Source organism: Dipodomys spectabilis, unplaced genomic scaffold, assembly GCF_019054845.1.
Source record: "Dipodomys spectabilis isolate Male_0828 unplaced genomic scaffold, ASM1905484v1 ptg000429l, whole genome shotgun sequence".
Classification (NCBI taxonomy): Eukaryota; Metazoa; Chordata; class Mammalia; order Rodentia; family Heteromyidae; genus Dipodomys; species Dipodomys spectabilis.
This window is the reverse complement of record NW_024871106.1, coordinates 363,409-388,073: the sequence shown is the minus strand read 5'-3', so window position 1 is coordinate 388,073 and position 24,665 is coordinate 363,409. Positions and strand designations below refer to the sequence as shown.

The 24,665-nt window shown below is 39.6% G+C and overlaps 1 pseudogene; it reads left to right on the top strand.

Annotated features, from left to right (window-relative positions):
* LOC122097732 overlaps positions 1-23,237 on the top strand; it is an 82,781-nt pseudogene extending 59,544 nt beyond the window's left edge.
* The last annotated feature ends 1,428 nt before the right edge of the window (positions 23,238-24,665 follow it).

Sequence of the window (24,665 nt, the reverse complement as noted above, 5' to 3'; positions counted from 1 at the left end):
TCCAAGTCAGCACAGTTATATCTGTCATCATATGCAATAAAATACAAAATGCATCCCTGACTAAGACACACAATAAAAAGAACAACTACACTGAAAATATGCTGCATTCCACACATGTATGTAAATAGAGATCCTATGTGTAACATAGTTGGGCATATGATTTTTCCCTGGGCTGGGGCTTCAATTCAGGCCCTGGGACCAGGCCTGACCTTGTAGTCTTCAACGATAGTGAGCTTCCCCTTCTCCCACAGTGCAAAAGAGTTACCTAGACCTGATTTCACATCCCAGCTCTGGCAGTAAAATGGCGCAAATTCTGAGCTACAGTGCTTCATTCATAATTTTTCAATTTTTTAATATTTTTTGCCAGACCTGGGGCTTGAACTCAAGTTGTGGCAACTCTGCCTCAGGACCGATCATCCTAGGCTGCAGCCTCCGGACCCACAGCCCATTCTCAGATCCTAGGACTCCAGGGATTGTAGGAAAAAGTGCGGGAAGTTCCCACTGGTGCTTTTAGGTTTATTTTCATTTGAATGTTGTCCATGGTAAGACCGAACCCGGTGGACTGCAGATTGAAGGTGACCTGGTGTGGCTGAAGGCCTGCTGGCTGTCGGGGGAGCCACAGGATGACCGGGCAACGGAGGCCCCGAGGTCGAATCCTGGTCAGCCATCCTACATTGAGGGAATGGCAGGAGTTCCTGATATACTCAATTCCGGACCTAAGAAGAGCCATGAAATATGATCAATCTCTTCCTTGAATGAGTAGTTCCTGAGGATTCGAGGAGGAAATGATATTCAAGACTCATGGAGTATCGATTATTTTTAGTGAAGAGTTGATGAAGCGTGACCATAATCATCAGAGTCATTAAATGGAGGCATTGGGGAAGATCCAAGAATCAATAGTCACAGGGTAGATTGGATTCAATCACAGGTCTCCATCTCTCCTACACTATACAGATATGTACTTATTTGCTTAATACCTTCAGCTTATGAATAGATGACTATTGTGCTCCCCCTGCCTTACCCCTGGGACTCGATCTCAGGTCATGGGAATGGCCCAGTTCCTTAGTGGCTCACAGGCTGGTGTGCTTATGTGGACCCATTGGCCTAGCAGTGCCAAAATATTCATCCTGTCAGAAGCCAGACGTTTCACCTGTTTTCCTGTGTGAGTCCTGGGTTTCAGCTAAGATGGAGAATGCATGGGCCACCCTGTGGCCATGGGAAAAGGTTGTCATCCATGTTAGCCCAGTTACACCTGTCATATATACTCAAGAACATACATAATACATCCATGAATAGCATACAAAATAGAGAGGATAACTACGCTCAATGCATGAGGCAGTCCACACACGAATGTGAATATACATCCCATGTTTCAATGATGCATTGAGGACTCTTGTGGCCTCCCTCGATCTTGATCTCAGCTCCTGGGAACAGCCCTGCTCCTTAGTGGCTCACAGGCTGGTTTGCTCATGTGGACCCATTGGGCAGTTGAGCCTCCTAGGCCCCGAGTTCGAATCACAGCACTTCCAAAAATTCACCCTGATGTGAGAAATCATTCGTTGCACCTGTTCTTCTGTGCTGTGCAAGTTCTGGGTCGCAGCTAGGATGGAAAATTCATAGGCAACTTTATACTTATGGGAATAGCTTGTCATCCAGGTCACCACAGTTATATCTGCCATCCTATACTCAAGAAAATACACAATACATCAATGAGTAAGACACCAGATAAAGACAATAACTACACTGAACCCAAGATGCCGCCCATCCGTGTATGGAAATAGAGATCCTCTGTTTAAATTCTGAATTTATGACTACTATAGCGCCCACCGGGATTTGATCTCAGGTTCCAAGAAAGACCTAGATGCTTAGTGGCTCACGTGCTGGTGTGCTCACCATGACTCATCCGCCACTTGAGCCCACTAGGCCTTGATTTCAAATCCCACTACCAAAAGATTCATCCTGATGTGAGAAGCCAATGGTTGCACCAATTTTCCTATGCTGTGAAAGTCCTGGGTCTCAGCTAGAATGGAGTATGCTATATAGGCAACTCTATACTTATGGGAATTGGTTGGCAGCAATGTCAGCATAGTTATAACTATTATCACACTCAGTAAAATACATATTGCATCCATGAATAAGACACGAAATCAAGAGAATAAGTAGAGTGAACGCAAGATGCCGCCCACCCATGTATGGAAATAGAGCTCCTGTCTTTAAATTATGATTTCATGAGTATATTGACCCTCATGGGGCACAAGCTCAGGTCCTGTGAACGGCCTAACACCTTAGTGGCTAACAGGCTGGTGTGCTCACCTTGACTCATTCCCCAATTCTGCCTGCTAAGCTCTGAGTTTCAACCCCAGCACAGCCAAAAAATTCATCCTGATGTGAGAAACCAATGGATCCACATGATTTCCTGTCCTGTGAAGGTCCTGGGCCTCATCGAGGATGGAGAATGCTATATAGGCAACTGTATAGCCATGGGAATAGGTTGTCATCCACGGCAGCACAGCTATACCTGTCACTATACTCAATAAAATACACAATACATCCATGAAAAAGACTCAAAATTTAAAAAATAACTAAATTGAAAGCAAGATGCATACCACACCTGTATGTAAATAGAGATCCTATGTTTAACAATGTAAGCTTGTTATTTTGTCCACTGCTGGGACTTCAAATCAGGTCCTGGACCAGGCCTGACATTCTAGTCTTCAGGGATGATGAGCTTCCCCTTCTCCCACAGTGCAACGGGGTTACCCAGACCTGAGTTCAAATCCCAGGCCTGACAAAAGATTCAGCCTGATGTCAGAAGCCAGTCATTGTGTCTGATTTCCTCTAATGTGGAAGTCCTGTGTCTCAGCTAGGATGGAGAATGAATGCATAGGCAACCTTATAACCATGGGAACAGGTCGTCATCCATGTCAGTATAGTTACATATGTCACCATACTCAGTAAAGTTCACAATACCATCATAAATTAGACATAAATTAAGGAGAAGAAATGCACCAAACGTAAGATATTGCGCACACATATATGTCAATACAGATTCTATGTATCAAGTATGAATTTATGCTAATCCTGGCCCTCCCTAGGGCTCATTGTCAGGTCCTGGGAATGGCCTAGCTCCTCAGTTCACATGCTGGTGTCCTCACCTTGACTCTTTCACCAATTGGGACTGCTAGGCTTTCAGTTCAAATCCCAAAATTGCCAAAGTCTCAAGGACTTTCCTGCCTGGCTGGTTTTGAACTATGATCCTCATATTTCAGCCCCCTGAGTAGCTAAGATTATAAGCATAAGATCCCAGCACCTGGCTCTATGTCTCATTTTAGATGTCCAAGAAATGGAGTACATGATTAAGACCTGCCAGGAAAGTCCACATGATTATCTATGCGAAGTACCTGTCACAAATTAGTAAGAACTTTTCATATGAGTTCAAATCCTAACCCAGAGCTGATTGGGAATAATAGAAACTCATTAGGGATGAAAATTATGGAGTTCATTGAGTGCCAGAACATGCTTCTCTATATTGAACCTGATGAGATGCATGGTGCATATTGGCCTGCTCTGTCTCCCGTAGTTGAACAATCCCTGAGATATTTGGAGCATTTTGATCAAAATGATGAGTAGCAATATTTTGAATGTGGTGTAAAAAAGGAGATTTTTTTTCAGTCACAGACAATATTCTTTAGACATAGTTGGGCTTATGTGGGACAGCTTTCCTATAACCATGATGAATATAGGAAAGACTATGGTAAGTGTCCTCTCTTTGCCCAAGAAATACTTCAGGGACAGAGGAAAACATCAGAATGCCCTGAATAAGGAAAAACATTCTACATAAGAAGTACAGTCACTACTCATCAAAATATATTCAAAAGAGAGAATCCTTTTCAGGTAATTAATGTGAAAAACCTATCAGTAGGGAAATTCACCTTGTAAAATTCCAGAGCAAATATGCAGAGGAGAACTCCAATGAGTATATAAGATGAAAAAAAATTATATATCTCGGAAGTCAGACCTCACTTTCCCACCTCAAATGCCCACAGAAGACAAGCCTTATGAATATGAGGATTGGACAGTTTCCACCCAGAAGTCAACTTTCAACATGTATCAGAGAACTCATACAGAAGAGAGAACTTATGAATGCAACAAATATGGCATGTCTTTCTGGCTGAAGTCATACCTCACTTTGCATCAGATAATACATACAGGAGAAAAACCTTATGAATGTAACAAATGTGGATAATCATTCACCAGAAGGCACTACTTACTGTCCATCAGAGAAGACATACAGGGGAGAAATCCTATGATTTTAACAGGTTTGGAGAGTCTTTTACCAAGAAGGCAGTCCTTACTGATCATCAGAGAAGACACCCAGGAGAAAGACCTTATGATTATATCATGTATGTAAAGTCTTTCGTCCAAAAAGAAGACCTTCACATCCATCAGAGAATCCACACTGTAGAGACACCTTATGAATGTATCGAGTATGTAACATCCTTCACCTGGAAGGAAGCTGTTACTAATCATCAGAGAAAAAACACAGGAGAGACATCTTACATATGTATCGAGAGTGCAATGTTTTTCACCTGTAAGGCAGCTTTTACTGATCATCAGAAAGACACACTTAAGTAAAACCTTATGAATGTTTCTCACCCAGAAGGCACACATTACACTCCATCAGAGAACGCACAGGAGAAAAACTTTATGAATATGAAAAATATGTAAAGTCTGTCATCCAGATGGCACCACTTACTGTCCATCAGAGATGACACACTGGACAGAAACCTTATGATTGTAACGTGTGGAAATTCTTTCACTTGGAAGGTACACCTTACCAAACATCAGAGAACACATACAGGATAGAAACCATATGAATGTATCCAGTGTGGAAAATCTTTCACCCATAAGGCAAACCTTACTTAACAAAAACAGAAGACACACAGGAGAGAAACCTTATGAATGTGTCCTGTGTGGAAAATCTTTTACTGAGAAGGCAGACCTTAACATCCATCAAAAACACACACACAGGTAAGAAAGTTTCTGAATGTATTAAGTGTGGAAAGTCTTTACACGGAAGCAGAACTTACTGATCATCAGAGAAGACACACAAGAGAGAAATTTTGTGAATGTAACAGGTGTGAAATATCCTTCAACCAGAGTCCAGACCTCAGTAAGCATAATGGAATTCACAGAGGTGAGAAATTTCAGGAGCGTAATAAATGTGGAAAGTCTTTCACCTGGAATAAAACTCAGTTTGCATCAGAGCACCAACAAGCGAGAGAAGTCTCACGAATGCAGCAACTTTACAGCCTTTTACCCAGAAGGCTCAGCTGAGCATTCTTCACTGAACACTGAAATGAGAGAAATTCTATGAATGCAACAAGTGTGTTTTTTAAAAAAGAATTCATCCCTCTGTTTGCACCAGAAACACACGTTCACGTTAATTTATAGAACACACACAGGAGAGAAACCTGATGAATATTACCAGTGTGTAGAGATTTTCATCTGGGAGGCATACCTCATTGTTGATCAGAGAACTGACATATAGGAGAAACGAAACCTAATGAATGGAACAAATGTTCAATGACATTTAATCTGAAGTCAGTCCTCAGTGAAATTGAGAAAATCCACAAGACAGAAACTAAATACAACAAATAAAGAAACACATTCAGCAAAAAGTTATATCTCAACAGGTACCAAAGACTTGGACACACGACAGCATCTCCGTAAAAGTAAGCATTAGAGGAAGTCTATCAACTGGATGTCAACTTTCAGCAAGCATTGGAACATTAACACAGAAAAGAAACCCAATGTGGGAAAATTGTTGTCACAGATCTCCGTAATTTATGAAGAGAAATCCTTCATTGAAGAGGTAACTAGGTGTAACGGGAAATCTTTTTTTACTCTTAAGTATTCACTGAACCAAGAATTCTTATCCTTTCATTGTTTTGAGTAGGATATATATACTTGAATATTATTCAAAGATTTGGACACAAGTGATGAGCATTATTACTTTCAGGCATGCAGAGTGATTAAAAGCATAAAGTTGTTTACTGTGTCTGTATAATAAGAAATGACTTATCAAGATAATTTTATATACTCTTCTCAGAAATAAGAGTTCCAGCCCTTTGAGACTGGAGTCAGATGATCACCCACTTCTTTGGGGAACAATAGATGTGAAAAGACTGTCCTGAGTTAAGCCCAGGACATGAGAGCAAAGATTTCTCCACTGCTCCCTTAAAGTCTCCACAGTATGTGTGGTCCATTCCTCATAACACAGATGACACTATTTCCAGTTCAGTTTTTGAATGGAAGATATTGTTTATTACAAAATGTGCACGAGCCTAAAATCTGTCTGGACACCTTTTATCCCTAGATCATTCATATAACATTCAAAGAACATGGGAGGACACATATTTGGGAACACATTTTCTTTGTGTGCGGACATAAATCTTACAATTTAAACTCAGAATCTAGGAACTGCCCTTAAACATTTTTGCTCAAGGCTATTGCTCTACCACCTGAGCCATAGATCCACTTTGGGTTTCTTTGGATGGTGAATAAAAAGAAGAGAATTCTGTATTTGGTTATGGATGAGTAACACCGTAATGATTTCAGTGCTTAATTAATCACTGGAGATGAGCCACTTGTAATTGACTCACTCTTAACTTATTCTGCTGTTTTGTTGAGTGAGTTATAATAAAATATCATTATGGATGATGGTAAGAGCCTGATTTTTCTCACTCTTCTGGAGGATGAAATTGGAGTTGTTAGGAAGATGAGCATCTCTCTATCACCACTGCTGTCCCTTTCTCTCGCTCTCTTCAGATAACTTATCAAAACACTATTAAAAATAGTTTTGGTAAAAAATCTGATAGCAATGTAAAAAATTAGAAACGTGGCAAAAGAGAAGCTTGTTAGAAGATGGTTGCAAAAATCCAAGGGATGAGAGAAACATAGATAGAGGCAGGACTCTGCTAGATGTTTAGTAGGGTAAAATTCAAGTAAAAAGTGATCCTCATCACTTTCTATTACGTAGTTAAGTACATACAGCAATTTGATACAATATTATATTCCATGTTTTCTTGATGCATTGATTTTCTATCTAACACCTGGAAAACATATATTTGTTGACTTATTTGCAGTCATTTGCAATCTCATGAAAGACCATGGAAAGTAGTCCATTTAGTGAAGTAACCACGCAGAGAAAGACATTGAACAATCACAACAAAAATGGAAACTGTCAAAAATAGAACCAATTTCTTACTGGAGTTGAGAGAAGAATAAATGCTACTAGAGTCATGGAGAGATTGGTCCACTTGATTCTCTGTTCAAGATTTTTGTATTCTTCATCTTTTGGTCAAATTGACCCAAGAAAGATTGTGCTTTTGAAGGGTTTCCAGTGTGGTATGCACTTATATATCACAGAGGGGTTATGTGGTCAAATGTCTTCACTTAGAGAGTTCACATAGAAAGAACAGACCAGACAGAGAGAACGGTGACAGAAATCACAAGGTTGCAGCCTGATGTCTTTGATTTGAATTGAACATGGAATCTGCAATGTACTCTGTGCCAAAGATCCAGGATAGACTGTGGAAATGTTACCCCTGTCTATGTTATTCACATTGGATAAACCTGGGAAAAGACAGGGGAAACTTAACTGTTCTTCCTTTATGTAGTTATGTAATTTGGAACTCATATATAATGTCTATGTTTTCCTATGCAACTTCTTTACAACTGTCAATAGAATTAATAATGCTGCAGTTATACTGAATGTGCCAATATCTATTTAGGATCTATTTACATTCCTTGTTTCCTTACTTTTTTCCATTCCTCCTTCTTTCCTGTCTCTATGTATATTAGGAATTAGATTGCTAGATAATAAGCTAGTAATGCTTTTAATTTTTAGAGTGCTTTTCATACTATTTCCCAAGGCAACTGCACTATTTTATATTTCTACCAGCAGCGAGCAAAGGTTCCATTATTTTATTGGTCGTGGGGCTTGAACTCTGGGCCTGGGTGCTGTCCCTCAGTTCTTTAGCTGAAAGCTAGTGCTCTACCACTTTAGCCATAGCGGCACTTCTGGTGTTTTGGTTTTACAGACTTTCCTGCCCAGGCTGGCTTTGCTCCATGATCAGACCTCAGCCTCCTCAGCTAGGATTACAGGCGAGAGCCACCAGTGCCCAGCATCCAGTATCCTTTTATTTACTTTTATGGTAAGCATCCTAAAGAGTCATTGACATTTTACTTACATTTCCCTACTGCTTAGTAATATTGAGCATATTTTCATACATTTGTTAGCCACATACAAAGATTTATGTATCTTCTTTGTAAAAATCGGTGAATTCCAGTGTTTTTATCATTGTGTGTTCAACTAATTCTGCCATAACCAAATATTATACAGTGAGTTAATTAAATAAAAATTTATTTCTCATAGTTCTGAAAGCTTGAAAACTCAAACCAGTACGCTAGTGTGACTGGGTTCTGATGAAGGATCTATTTTAGGTTTGTAGATGGCCTATATCTCATTGTGTATCTACATGAAATCTTGATATGTTCATGACTGGGAATGGAAGAACAGTTGAGATGGAAAGGATCTTTCTTTTCTTTTTCTGTGAAAGTTAAATCCATCTCGGGCCTCACCTCCATGATGTCATCTTACCCTAATTACCTACCAAAGGCTCCATCTCCAAATAATATTTTGAGGATTTGGAATTCAACTTATAATTTTGGAAGAATGAAATGCAATCCATTGTGCCAATTTTTAACTTTATTATTATTATCATCACCATCATCATCATCATCATCATCATCATCATCATCATCATCGTCGTCGTCAGTCTTGACAGTTGCCTTGAGTGTTGTCTCTGACTTCTTCAACTCAAGGTGAGCACTCTACCAATTGAACCACAGCACCACTTCCTATTTTCTGGTGCTTAATTGGAAATAAGAGTCTCACAAACTTACCTGGCCAGGTTGGCTTTCAGTTCTATTTGAGGTTTTATACTTTTCGTTATAGAAGTCTTTTACTTCATTAGTTAAGCACAATCTTAAGCTAATTTTTTGAGACTATTGTGATTTTTCTGATTTCTTTCCCAGACTGTTCATTGTTGGCAGACAAGCTGATGATTTTTACATGTTGATCATATATTCTGGCACATTTCCAATAGCATTTATCAGATCTAGAATTTTTCTCTGGAAATTTTTAGGATCTTTTAAATATAGGATCATGTTATCTGTGAACAAGCATAATTTAAATGGTTTCTTCTCTTTTGACCTATTTATTTCTTTATCTTTGCTTATTTCTGTGGCTTGATTGCATTCAATATGGGAAAAGAGTGAAAAAATAAACATTTGTGTCATTCCTGCTATTAGCAGAAATGATTTAATTTTTCACATATACCCCTAATCCTATCGAGATATATACCCAGTATCACTAGTTTCTTCAAGGGTTTTATGATAAAAGAATGCTGACTTTAATGGGGCATTACACCTGTAATCTTGACTTCTCAGTAGGCTGAGCTCTGAGGATCACAGTTCAAAGCCAGGCCGGGCAGGAAAGTCCGTGAAGCTCTTATCTCCAATAAACGACCAGAAAACTGGAAGTAGTGCTGTGCCTCAATGATTGAATGCTTGCCTTGAGCTGAAGAGCTGAGGGATAGCACACAGGCCACGAGGTCAAGCCCCACCACTGACCAAAAAAAAAAAAGAAGAATATTTACTTTTGTCAAAGGCTTTTTCTGCATCCAGAGAAATGAGTGTGTGATTTTTGCCCTTGATCTGCTTACATGTTGCATTGCACATTAAGATTTATGTGTGTTAAACCATCCTTCATCACTGAAATAAAACTAAGTTGACCATGATGTATGCTATTTAACTAAATAATCTTTCCCTCTTGTTCCTAATTTGCTTAGTGTTTTTTGTCATCAAAAGCCAATTAAATTATAACAGATAGCTTATGAACACAGAGTGAAGCAAAGATGGGTTTTGTCTAGGTTTGAAGAAATTTAAGAAAAAAATATAGGGACAAGCCTTAATGATAATTCAGAAAACATTTTCCTAAAATAGAGTCTTTTCTCTCTGGCTGAGATTTGCTGTCAAAAATGAGAATCCACAGTTTGGAGATATTTTGTAACCAAAATCCAGATTTCTCATTACTTTTAGTCAAACCTTCTTGGGTGACGTTCAGAACTGAACAGGGTAAGCGTCAGAAGATAAATGTCTCCCAAATTGTATTGATGAGTAAACTTTCTTCATGGTTCCAAGTAAGAGAAGAAGCCATAGGAACATCTGCTTCCTTTTCCTGATCTCTTCTGTTCTTATCATATTCATTCTAAGATTCAATTCATATCCACAATAATCACTACCACTTATTTTATTTTCACAATATTTTAGACTTTATTTTAAATGTCCCATGAACAAATAGACTTGAATATTACAACAACATAATGAGGCAAATAGTAAACTATAATCACTTACGTGATGAGAAAACTGAAATCTAAAAATGTATTGTGTCTGAGATCACACCTAGTGGTGGTGAAGTCTACCAATACATTTTCTCTAAAGGCACTTACAAGTTCATAAAGACTTACACAGCATTATAAAGTCTTATCTATCTTAGCCATTCACACCTTCACACCATTCACTGAATGATTGTTCCAATCTTTGTTCCAATCACTCTTCATTTTGTTATAACAAATTGATAGATGCACCAATAAATCCACACTATTTGTAAGTTTTAAGGAAAGTTTAGTGACAACTAAAAAAAGTGACATAATATTTCACATAGATACATATCCTTCTGAGGCTAATTTCAAATGTCAATTCTTTGAGGAAGAGGAGGATTGGTCCCTTCTTCTGAGCTTTAGTTAGCTGATTCTGGAACTTTCCATAGTTGTTTGTTTAGCTGTAGCCTCTACATGTGAGTCTGAGTGGTTGGACAATAACTGATCTTTCTTCAGAGGTCTGAAGTCTCAACTGAACCCCCCTCAATATTTTCAGGATAAACAATAAGTTATAATCAATATATGTAATAATTAATCAGTTTTGAAATTTAAGTAAAAGTAACAGGCTCGAGAAATACTGAAGTTAACGTCTTCAAATCAATTTCAACTAATTTATTTCAACTAGAGATGTCACAGAAAGTAAATTTATATCAGGGCTCAAAAACAAATAATTAGGGGCTTGGAATGTAGCTTAATGGTTGAGTGCTTGCCTAGCATGCATGAAGGCCTCAGTTTGATTCCTTAGTACCACATAAACAGGAAAAGCAAGCTGAAAATGGTGCTGTGGCTCAAGTGGTAAAGTGCTAGTCTCAAGCCAAAGATGCTCAGGGAAAAGGCCCAGGCCGTGGACCGGAAAAAAAAAAAGCAGAAAGAAATGCTTAGTCCCATTGATGCTGTATTTTAATAATTCACAAGATTCTTTGGTGAAATTTTTTTGGTGCTGGGCCTGAGACTTACAATCAGGACCTAATCACTGTTCCAGATCCTTCCTTTTGTGCTAGCAAGGCTAGCACTCAACAACTTGAACCACAATACCACTCCTGGCTTTTATGGTGGTTAAGTGGATATAAGTCTAACTACTGCTTGGGCTGGCTGCCATGCTTAATGCTCAGATCTCAGCCTACTAAATAACTAGGATTACAATCACGAGTCACTAGAGTCTGCCTGATGAACATTTTCTTTTTTTACCGTATCAAACTTTTTTTTACCTTATCACCTCAAAAACAGACATGTATACCAATTTATACAACTATTAGATGGTACATACTTTTTCAGGCAAAATTACATAGAAAAAAGTCAAACTAATTTCAAAGTCATCTTTTATAACTAGTTGCAATTTGAATGTACTTAATTGTCCATATAGATTTCTGCCAATAATTTCTTCCTATTCTCACTGCTGTGTTATATCTTTTTCCAGCCAAGTTTTGTAATTCTCCACTTTCCCCGTGTTCTCTTTCATTAAATGTCTCCACTAGACATGTCTTCTTCCAAGCTTCATTTCCTTCATTCACAGACCTTGTTTGCTCTTCGGTTTGTATTCTCAAGTGCTCTCCCTCCCTCAGTCTAACTTATATGGATTTGAGACAAAACTGATAGGAGTTGAAAGGCTTAGGAAATAGATTCTAATTCTATATGTGACTTTCATTGAAGGGAATGCCCAAGACAACCTTAGGTAAGGAACCTAGTTTGAAGAAGTTCTCAGGAATTACAAATTTCTCAAAGTCAAGTGGATTAGAAGAGGCCCAGAAACCAGTGTTCCCTCCTGGAGAAGCAAATACACAAGGACAACACTGCAAACAAAAATTGGGTAAGAGAAAATAATTTGGGAAATTTACTAATTTTGGAAATTCTAACAAGGTTGATGAGGGTAATCTGATTATGTGAGGTGGAGTTTGGAAAGTTCAAACATTGGCTGAACTAAGCTGTGGAACTAATAATTAGGTTTCCAATGAGCAGCACATAAGAATTTGACAATGAAGTTACACACTTGGGTTATTATCCACCTGGAGGCACTTAGGCCATGACACATTTTACAATCTCCCTGAACTTCTGAATGTTAATCTGAAGAACATGGATAAAGATGCACAGACTGCTCTGGGAATGTGGCTTAGTTGTAGAGTATGTGTCTTGTATGAATGAAGCCCTTGGTTCTATTCCTTAGAACCACATGAACAGAAAAGGCAAGAGGTGGCAATGTGGCTCAAGTTATTGAGTGCTAGCCTTGAGCAAAAGAAGCACAGGGACAGTGGCCAGGCCATGAGTTCAAGCCCCAGGACTGGCAAGAAAAATGTGTACAACCTGCATGTTGTCTGAAAACGATAAGTAAAAGGTAAAATAACAGATAAACGCAAAGTATCTGATATATCTGGGACCACACATTTTCAATCCTGTATGTTCACATCTTTGCTCAATACTTAACATACACTCAACACATATTCTGAATGAATAAATTCATCAATGACCACTTTATAAGAAATTTAATGAAGTAGAAATTAAACCTGAAAATGGGAATGGCCAAAACTTAAAATTGAATTAGAAACTTGTAGTTAGTGTTATAATGAAGTCTTTGTATCTCTGAGTCAAAGGTTAATGGGGGACCGGAGTATGTGAGAAGAATAGATGATAATTTGATAGTAAGAGATTTTACTTTTCTGAAGAAATAGGGACAAACATTGTTGATCCCCAACTTAACTAACCATTGTTTTTCAACTTGGACGTAGGAAAAAGGAGGTAAAAATGAGCATGTACAGCTTATGAAGATATCCGTAAACCCCACGATGATGATTACCTGTGTAAGTAACCCTCTGTGCTTGGTCAAACAGAAGGCAAATGTGCTTTTATAATAATTCATCAGGTCATTTTGCCCCCAATTACTGGTTTACTCTAGTAACTTCACATGAAGAACTAAGCGACAATGATATGCATTCTGTGCTCTTTCTCATGATTGTTAAATCTGGGAATGCACATATTTCTTGACTAATTTTTGCTGCTCTTGCTTCAGATTGTGAGCAATGTCAGCACTTCATCACCAGCTACACTGTTCATGGACCACCTATATTTGTAAGAGACAATGTTTTGGACAAGGGGCATTATGACCATTCAGTCCTCAGTCTGCCCACTGGGCTGAGAATTCGTCAGTACAGTATTCCTCAGGCTAGGCTTAGAGTATGGAATGAGGAATCTGATCTGCCATTGGGTTTGCACTTTAGCCCCTATGGGGGCTTGATCATAGAAGATGAAGATGCAGACAATAGGTACTCCTGGATGGTAAGAAATGCCTTCCCTTTCCCCCCTTTCTCTAACTCCATGTGTCCCCCTGTGCCTCCAATGAAACATTGCTAGGACATGGACAAAATAGTTGTATGTGTTTGTGGAATCTGCATAAACATGGACATGCTGATTTAGGATCAAAGTATAGTGCATATAAACAGAGTGTGTTAGAGGCAAAGTGCATCCACGCTTAAGGAGCCTCTGTTAGGACTATGACAAATCCCCTCAGATGTGTAGACGGCATCTTATATGTTCACAACTGCTGAATCCATGCAGGCTCAAAGAGCATCACTGGAATCAAGTAATGTGATTTTGCCGATTATTACTCAAAAGCCTTTAGCTTGTCTTTCTGAAACTCAGATCACAAAAAGGAGAAACTTCTATGTGTAGATGCAAAAAATAAATCCCAGGCCAACTGGAGTGAGTCCAGCAGTCATTTTCATGGTTCCTAAGAGGATATTCTCCTCAGAAGACTTGCACCCTGATTATCACACCTTTCTCAATGGATTCCCATATCTCCATTTTTCTTTTGCTGTACTTGGTGCTTTCAAAATTATGAATATTTGAGGGAAAAGTAATAAAAATATAAATAGTATAGCTGGGTTCCATAGCTCAACCTTTAATTTGGACTTTTGAGATAGAGATGATGTGATCTCAGTCTGATGCCAGTCCTAGCATAAAATTTTATAAGATCCCCATTACTACCAATGGCTGAGCACGTTGGTGCACATTTGGAAGTACAATGGCTGTATAAAGTGAAGTATCTCCAGCAATCCATGCAAGCACAAGCAGAATGGCAACCCAGGACAGCAGGGGAAAAAACACCTCAAAAATAAACTATGCACTGGTGGCTCAAACCTGTAAGTAGCTACTCAGAAAGCTCAGATATGAGTATCATGGTTCAAATCCAGCCCATGGAAGAAAGCCTGTGAAACTCTTATCTCCAATAAACCACCAGAAAATCAAAAGTGGCGCTGTGGCTCAAGTGGTAGAGCGCTTGCCTTGAGTTGAACAGCTGAAGGACAACATTCAGGCACAGAGTTTAAACCCCTTGACAGACAAAAAATACCTCAACAATAAACAACACAAAAAGGGCTCATGCTTCAAGTGGTAGAGTGCTTGTATTGCAAGAGGTAAGTTTAGTTACCGCGTTCAATCATAGCTCTGCTATGTATGTAAGTATGTATGCATATATATGTGTACTGTATCAAAATAAAAATTTCCATGAGAGACAAAATTAACACATCAGAATAGAAAACCAAAGGACCTAACTTCATTCATAGATCCTGCATCTATAAAGCACATACTGTATCCGAGTCAAAGAATTACCCTCAGTAGTTGAATAAATCATATTCCCTGAGTAATTGTGAAACACATGTGGAGACAGAAATAACAATTTCATTGTAGGAGTATTTAACTATAATTTTTCTTCCTAGTTTTTGCAAAGTACATAGTGCCCTAACAATCTACAAGAAAGAATTTTAGTCTATTAAGGTACACACAAACACGTTGAAGCAGAGTTGGAGCAGTGGTGAGTTTCAGAAAGCAGTGGGTCTATGATATGTGCTGCAGCCCTGTGCCATGGGGAACCATTGTCTTATCATGAACCGACATCATGAATAAACAAATTTCCCTTTATTCTCTTTATAAGACAATGGGTTCTCTGAATTTCTATGGGAACATAGTGGAGACAGGTGCATGAGTGAGTCCAATCTAAGGAAAATTACTTGGGCCAAATGTCAAATGATGTGTGCTAATCTAGAAACCGAGTACATGCCCCCACTCAAGTCTATGACATAAACTTTAACTCAATTTAGAGAATCTGGATATCAATCTATTTGTGACAAATCAGGATTGAGAGAAGTCTGGAACTGGGCTTTGAAAACAGTGCACTTAGAGTTCTAGAGTGGATGAGTATTAGGAGTAGATCCAAAGGGAGCAGAAACTTACCCTCTTATGTTTCCTTCCTGTGCCTGCTTCAACTTTAGGTATATGAACTGTGGCAGGTATGCTGAGAAACAGAATCTGAGGGCCTTTCAGTACCACAGGTAGATCTTCTACCAAACCTGTCATTTCATCAAGGCAGGATGTGAGCTGCTTGTCTCCTATGGGGATGAGTATTGACAGCAACTGGGCAGTAAGTGGAAGAAACAGCTCACAGCAGAAACAGGTGGACTTCACTTTTTCTTCCTTAAAAAGGAAGAAAAAAAATAATTCTCTTTGGGAATTTTCGAATATCAACTCTTCGGTAGAACAAAAGGCAATTTAACGTGAGAAAAATTTCATGTTAAGTACCTCTGAATTTAAAGATGCAGTTTGTGATACTTTATTAGGAAAATTAACTTATTTTTAACTATTTGTCCTGATTTTACTTTTTAAGAACTTCATATGTTTGAATGCAATACAAAATACTGTGCTAAAAGGCTTAGAGGCCAAACAGAGTACCTAGCAGCTCTCTTTCAAAGAACCAGTTACTTCTGGCCATTGCAGTTTTTCTTACTTCCCTCCATATTCACAAATATTATGCATATGTCATTTTTCATTATTACATAGTCTACATATTCTGTGAATATATTACTAGGAAGAAAATCAGTTAGAATGAGAGTTCCCATAGAGCCTTGTGTCTTTGACAAAAATGAATCCATCTTTTCTCAGGGTGTTTTGCTCCAGCCATGGCCCTCAATTCTTGGTTCAATGGCTGCAACTAGGCCTTGCTTTTCTTCCTCACTATAAAAAACTAAAAAGTTTTTAGTAAGGATGTTCTTTCAGTAGAAAGGCCTGAAATGGAGAGAGGAAACATAGCCCTGTGAATATCTCCGAGATGGCCTGTCATTGGCGTGGAGAAGTTGACTCCTGTAGTTGGAAGTGTCAGTGAAAGGACAAATAAGTTGGCAGTGATTTCAGAAACTCTAAGGAAAACATCTGTTATCTGCTACTGGAAAAAGAGTGTCAGTTCACGTTCTAAGAAAATGTAACATTAAAAATAACTAAGAAATCAGACAGCCCTGATCTGTCCAGGAATCTCAGACTGCCCTGACCGATTATCTCCGAACTCTATCAGGAAGCAATTTAGGCCAGGAAATAATCCAGGAATAGCGCCCTCAGCATTCCTGTGATTGGTCCCACCTACCCCAACTTATAATATGCTTGCTATGTATCATTCAACCTATCCTGTAACTGCTAAGCTAGAAAGTCCCTGCCCTTACTGGAAATGATCATACCCCAACCAATAAACTTAAGACTAGATTCACTCCGAACCACTGACCTATCACAAAATCAGTGTTGTAATGATCCTTCCACCTGCTTCATACACAATACAAAACCCTGCTGAACAAGAGATTGGGACTCACAATTTCTGACCTGCTGTGTCAGGGAAGGTTTGTGAGTCCAGCTCGAGCTGTAATAAACGACCCTTCTGCATTTACATTGGCAACGGCTCCCTCCTGGCCTTTGTTGGGTCTATTGCCTGGTACTTCAGCAGGAAGCAGGAGAATAGCGAGAGTCCAGAAGACAGGAGAGGAACAGGAGTGATTGCACCTTTCCGTGGAGATGCCTGGGCCATGCTTATGAAGTTCCCAACATGCACGTGGTGGCCACCACGCAAGTCGCTGGAAGCCCCACTGGTCTGGGGCACAGTGCCTGTTCCAGATCTACAGTCCGAACATCCACGGTGGCCCTGGGCCTGTCTGGGCTGGAGCTGCACCCACTAGCCATGCTTCCTCCACCCTGCTGGGCATAGCCTCCCAGCCACTGCCTGGTCTTCAGCATTTATGCCAGTCTGGCTCTATGGGGCAGGCTGAGGCTGAAGTGACCATTCCGGGTGCCCGTTCAAGTCGAGTGAGGTCAAACCTGTGGTGAAGCCAGCCCTCACACACTTCCAGGTATGTCCAGAAAGGATTGAACGCCACTGTCCCAGTGCTGCCGTCCTCCCCATCCCCAGAGTTTACCTCCATGTCCCCACCTTTGTTGTTGAAATTGTTCAGCCACTGTGATCTTAATTTTCATTGTCTGCCTTTGCAGTACTTGAGATTCCTTTCTCTTCTCACCAGGCCACCAGGCCCCATGGAATCTGCCCCAAAAACCCCACCTCACAGACACTCTCCAGAACCAGGCAGCCTTTGGGCATGCTGCTTCCTGAGCCTCTGATTCCCTGCCTCACTTCAGCTTTTGCCAGGGCCTCCTCTCCCCTCCACACCTCCCCAAGCCCCAACTCCAGTGTGGCCTCCCATGTGGCCTACACTCATCTCCCTATCACGCCCAATCCAACCCCAGTGTGGCCACTGCACTGGAGAAGACAACTAAGGTCCAGCAGCAGCAAAGATGCCACAGTGTACAGCTGGCTGAGAACTGGAGGCAGCATAGGTCTCTCTGATCAGTGTCTCTCATCTTTCTCTTCACTTACTCAGGTATCAATTGAATTTAGTATTTATTTTTTGGGTCTCATAAGTATCTTCTTATTAAGTCTTTGCAGAATAGCTGGTAGAAATGCAGTCCCAAAATTCGGATTGTTTGTTGTTGAATTTTTTTGAGATTCAGAGATGTTTTAAGTAGTTATAATCATCATGAACTCTCACTTTCATAGCAGAGTGCTATTCAGAAAATATTACTTATGCATCTATTATCAATTATGTACAAGACTTGAAACTTAAAGTTTCAAATATTACAGGAAGATCTTTGATTCATGTTGAGTGGATGTGAGTAGGTTGAGCTGTTGCATACATTCATTTTGTGTGTGTGTGTGTGTGTGTGTGTGTGTGTGTGTGTGTGTGTGTGTGCGTGCGTGTGTGTGTGTGTGTGTAGGGGGTGTATATGTATTATTGAAATCAGGGATAAGGATGAGCACGATCTGAACTTGTTTCCTTTTTCTGAGATATATGTTGTTGCTCTATTGGTGGTAGGCTCTGACTGCTTGCCTTTGCCTGATGTGCACTTTGCAGTTTTTTTTTCAAATAAGCTTCTTATTTCTTATTGAGCAGATAGGGCTTTGATATTGCTTTGCTTTAATCTGCCATCTAGGATCTTATTTTCCTCTTTAAAAATTAACATACAATATAAATTTTATCTCCTGTCTGATTTTCCCTTTAATTTGCATTTTGAAATAAGTAGTATAAGAAATTTGAGCTCTGTATTAATGAACTTTGAATTCTCTGTTTAATGTAATAACTGGACACATTTGTTAGCACCAAGATCTTAAATTTCTTTTGCAGTTTTAGTTTACAATACATTCCTCCATGTTTTTAGCATAGGGAAACAAACAATTCCTAGTAAAAATAATAATTTATCCGTTAACTATCAGATAATTCATAAATAATGTCTAGTGGCAAATGAACACATTTGCTGAATAGGATTCCCTCATAGACCCATGCACTAAAATACCCCTCATAGGGGCTGAGAAGGAAGATCAGTGGTAGACAGATTACGTTGCATGTATGAGGCCCTGGGTTTTATTCCTCAGCACCACGTAAGCAGAAAAAGCCAGAAGTGGTACTGTGGCTCGAGTGGTAGAGCACTAGCCTTGAGCTGAAGAGCTGAGGGCAGCGACCAGGCCCAGAATTCACCACCATCGACATAAATAAATAAATAAACAAATATATAAATGAATAAAGAAATAAAACAAACTCATACGCAAGTAAATTAGTTTCAAAGGTTGATTACCATTTTAGTTAGGGGCAGGGTGCTAAGATATAGCAGACCTCTGTCCCAAAGCTTCAAGAAGGATTTCAACTGTTGACCAATATTGAAAACAAAAAGTAAAAATACAGCTCTGCCAATAACATACAGAATCTCCATTCAAACAGAAAGAAGTACTACGAATAAAATACTTTTTATAACATTTGTTAAGAGATTCTGGCTGTATAATAATTATCATATCAATTGACCTTCGAAAACTCTATAGGTAGGCCTCAGTCTCAAGGGCCTCTAAAACTGGAGGAGAGAATCATCAACCTCGACTTTTAAAAATTGTTATTGTTAATGCAGTGGACATATGGGTCACAATTTTGTAATTTAGATAATGAGTTCATTTTGTGTTCGAAAATCTCGTCACTTCTTTTCTCTATGTTTTTCCCTCCTTTCCCTGCCCACAAGTGGTATAGTTGATTGTCAACATAATATCTACAGAGTACCACTGCTGCATTTGTTTCCTTGTTCTCTTTGAATTTCTGTGGCTCCCTCACTGCCCAGAAATGGATAAACAAAAAAAGAAAAATCCCTCATTTCCAATTCCTTTAATTCATTTCAATATAAACATCAGTAGTTTTATGAGATTGTCAGGCTCTGTCTGCACATCCCGAACACTTATACTTCCTGTACCCAGTCATAACTCCCACCAGATTCTAAGATCCACAAAATAATTCTGTCCACTTTCCACACAAGAAGAAGCTGAGATTCAGAAAGATTAAGTAACTTATGGAAATACTGGGCTCAGCATAGTGGCTCACTCTTATAGCCTTACCTACTCCAGAGAGTGAGATCTGAAGATCATAATTTGAAAGCAATGAAGGTTGACAAATCCCTTACATGTTTATCTCATTAACCAACAGAAGTCAAGAATTGTGTGATTCAAGTGATACAGCTAGAATGCCACCAGACTTGAAAGGGAAACCTAAAGATAGTGACAATAGGATGATTTTTAAGAACCAATGCTGCCCCATACAAAATCTCAGACACCAGACACACACCTTTAAAAAGATGTTAGTACTGAAATCCAAGTAGTTTTTTTTTTTAATTTTTATGTTTAGTTATTACCTTTAGTGAGGTATGATGATAGTCTTTACTGATGAGCCACAATTTAGAACTTTGTTGTAATTATATCCATGTCTGTGCCAGAGAAACATTCTCCTAGTTGTCTTCCCCCGTTTCCAGCAACTATAAGTTGTCTCGTCTTGGCCCAGTTTCAAGTTCATTGTTCCAGTAAATCACAGCCATCCTAATAACAAGGATTATAGGTGGTAACTACCATACTGGACAATACCTGCCTTGGGAAAATTGTTCAAATTTCTCCATTCAGTGGAGGTTGTTAGGATACACCCATGATCACTTTGTGCTCAGAATTGGGAACTTTTTAGGTCCAGGAATTCAGGGCAAGCACTGTGTGCTATTTCATACTTGTACACTTTAATGGCAGCTTCCTATTGACTACTTTAAGCATTGTGTGAAGAGAAAAACTGCCCCTAGTAGACAGAAACACTGTACTAACTGTTGTTCTCAAAGCACAGGAGGAGGGAAAGAAGTTCTGAAAGAGGCATATAGCCTAGACACTGAGTTCTTAGAAACTTGGGCTGCCTGTTAATCTAAACTTCAACATAGAAAGTCAGAGCCTGCAGTGGTTTGTAAGCTCCATTTATATTCCTGAGCATGGGGCTCCCTTCCCCTCAGCCCTTCTGATGCTTTACATCAGCGTTTCTTAGTGTGTCTTAATGTTTTCCTGTTAGTTCAGTGCACAGGCTAAAAAATTAAGCATGTCCAACCATGGGTTTCCATTGCCCTAGTAGATGTTTTGCATTTTAGGACATTCCTTCCAGGGAACTCTCTTCTTGGGCCCTCATGTGCATATGATCACAGAAGCGAATGTCTCACAAACCATGGAACGCAGTTGCTCAATGATGATTAAGTCACACAGAGGCTCAGACAGTTTGGGCTAGTAGCCTTTGTGAGAGGCCTTGGACTAGGCACTGTGGAAACATTGACAGTAATTCCTCAGAGCAATACCACTGATTAGCGGGATATGGAGAGGTAAAAGAAGAGTGAATTTAACCAAGTTCTTATCTCAGAGAGGGAAATGGATTGGACAGAATGATAGGAGAGAGATTTAAAAGAAAAGAAGAAAAATGGAAATAAAAATTTAAATTTAAACAATGAAACACTTAAAAATTATGTAAGTTTAAAGAAATGATATTGAGAGAAGGATAGAATGAGAGGAGGGGAGGGATAGGAGACATGAAAAACTAAAAAATAAAAGTGCTTAAAATTAGTTATTAAAAAATTAGGGCTGGGAAAGTGGCTCATTAGTAGAGTGCTTGCCTTGCATGCATGAGACCCTGGGTTCTATTCCTCAGCACCACATAAGCAGAAAAAACTGGAAGTGGAGCTGTGGCTCAAAGTGGTAGGGCACTAGCCTGGAGCTGAAGAGCTGAGGGACAGTGCCCAGGCCCAGAGTTCAGGCCGCATGACCAGCAAAAAAAAAAAAAACAAACAGACAAACAAGAAATTATATAGGTACAAAGATATAATATTGCTACTAAAGAATTTAAGCCTAAGAGCTTATGAATTGAGTAATAAATTTCTGGATTAAGTGTGTATACCATGGGGTATAAGGCCTAATAATTGACGACAGTTATATATATGGGGATGAGCAGAATAGCAATTAAGTCACTCAAAAAAGAAAGAAAGAGAAAAAAAAAGAAAATAAAAAAGTACCAAAAAATTAGAAGAGATAAAAAAGCACACATACACATATACACCTAAAATAAAAATTATGAGAGGAAAAAAAGATTAATAGAAAACAATTAAAAAATAAAATTAAAAAAAGTTACAGAGTTCTTTTTTTGGAGGGGGGATGTGAAGATCATTTATCTCCACTGTGTCCATAGCCAGTCTCTTGGTGGAGTCTCTGGTCTGCTTGTGGTGTTTGGTTTTCCTGTGGCTTGATTGGATTCTTAAGTCAGTTTGTTTGAGCAGGCAGAAAAATTCTCTGCTTTACCCAGGATTTTGTGATCCTCTTCCCAGGCTAGTTCAATGGGAGGGAGATCTGCTTTGAATATCACAAAAGAGGGAGATGGCTGTTTCCTCTAGTTTGGAGATGCTGTTGTGAGGCTAGGTTCTGGGTAGGGTTGAGGCCTTTCAGCAAACTAGCTTTTCCCTGAGGGGCTTGCTCCAGAGACACTCACAGGGCCCAGCCTGGATCAATTCTCAGGGTTTGTGTTTACTGAATTTTAATTGATTTTCTAGGCTGCTGTAGGGAGGGGCAGCCTCTGGTTCTGTTTACACAGTGAAGAAAGTCCTGAGGTGGTAGGCGGATCTTCCTCTATTTGGGCTGGGTGATTTTCCCCTGGATGGAGCTGAGCCTGGAAGGTTAGGTCAGGTTCTTGTGACCTGCTAAATGACTCTTTTCTTTTCTTCCATGGCCTGACTTGGAGCTAGTTGCTCAGGGGGGGCCTTTATCAGTATGGAAGATGGAGATCTCTGGTGGTTGGGGAGGGATGGCTTTCCCTCCTCTTCTCCCTGAGAAGGAGTGAGGATGTAAGGGTTCTACACATGCTAGAGTGTTGGTTCCTGAGTCGTCTCTGGTGTGTGATCTGCAGGATGAAGATATCTGCTCCTTGTCAGTTCTTGCTGGTGATGAGTAGAATCTGCTCACCCGCTGTTTCTGGTGCTGTTTTCCCGATCTCTCTCTGTTATAGCTATGGCCGCTATGTCCAGTGTCACTGCCGCCGCATCCGTTGCAGCCTTGGCTACTAGCAAGTGTTCAGTTCTGCCTCCTTGCCTGGATTTTCCCTCTCTGGCCAAACTCTCTGTACTGTGATGGCACACTTGGGGTGATTCTCTAGCCTAGGACTGTTCACTAAACAGTGTTTAGGAACACTAAAACTGCTTTCTATGCTGGAGCTTGTTTAGCCTCCAGCTTCTCCTCTGCCATCTGCCTCTGAACCTCTCTAATGAGATTCTTATCTCCAGTTAGCAATCAGAAAACCATAAGTGGACTCTGGTGGAGTGCTTCACTTCAGCTGAAGAGCTCAGGGACAGCACCCAGAATTCAAGTCCCATGACTGATAAAAAATAGAAAGAAAGAAAACAAGTGAGTGCTCAGAGCCAGTGGTTCATACCTGTAAGTCTAGCTAGTCAGAAGGCTGAGTTCTAAGGATCAAGGTTCAACACCAGCTTGGTCAGGAAAATCTATGAGATTCTTATTTTCATTTAACCACTGAAACCCACAAGTGACCATGTAATTCAATGTGGTAGAGCACTAGATTTGAGCACAAAAGCTCAGGGGCAGGATCCAGGACCTGAGTTCAAGCCCCACAACAGACCGAAAAAAAAGAAAAAGGAATGAGAAGCCACCTTAATGAAATAACTAGGCAAGTACAATATACAGAATAATTCTTTCCTTCCTTCTTTTCTTCCTTCCATATTCCACATCCTTCCCTCGTTTTTATCCTATAACTTAAACTCAGGGCCTCATGCACTTTACGTAGGTGCTCTACCAGTTGAGCCATACACCTGCTTTTTTTGCATTAGTCATTTTTGTTTTTGTTGGTCATGTGGCTTAAACTCTGTGCCTGGGCGCTATCCCTGAGCTCTTCAGCTCAAGGCGAATGCTTTACTGCTTGAGCCACAGCACCACTTCTGGTTTTCTAATGGTTTATTGGAGATGAGTCTCATGGACTTTCCTGCCTGGGATAGCTTTGAACTGTGATCTACAGATCTCAGCCTCCTGAGTAGCTAAGACTACAGGCATGAATCACCTGCACCCAGCTCTGCTTGAGATATTTTTGTGGTAGGGTTTTATGTTTATGACCAGGCCATCATGGACCACAATCCTTCTTTTTACCCTTTCTGAGTAGATGAAATAAAAAGCACAATGCATTGGTTTCAGATATTGACTGAGATCCAATATTGTGAATGTTTTGCCTGGGCTAACATCAAATCATAGTCCTCTCTGCATTAGTCAAGTCCCAGCAGATAGTATTACAAGTGTGAGTTCCCATGCTTGGCTCAAATTTCTGACGACTGAAACATATGAATGAAGTTTTAATAATTTTAAATGATGAATTTAGGGACAATGGGTGCTCTTACTTGCCTAGTTTCAAATTTCAGCAAAAGTCCCAAATATTAACTTTTGATTTCCTCGAGTAAATTAAATAAGCAGATAATCTTTTAAAAGCAATT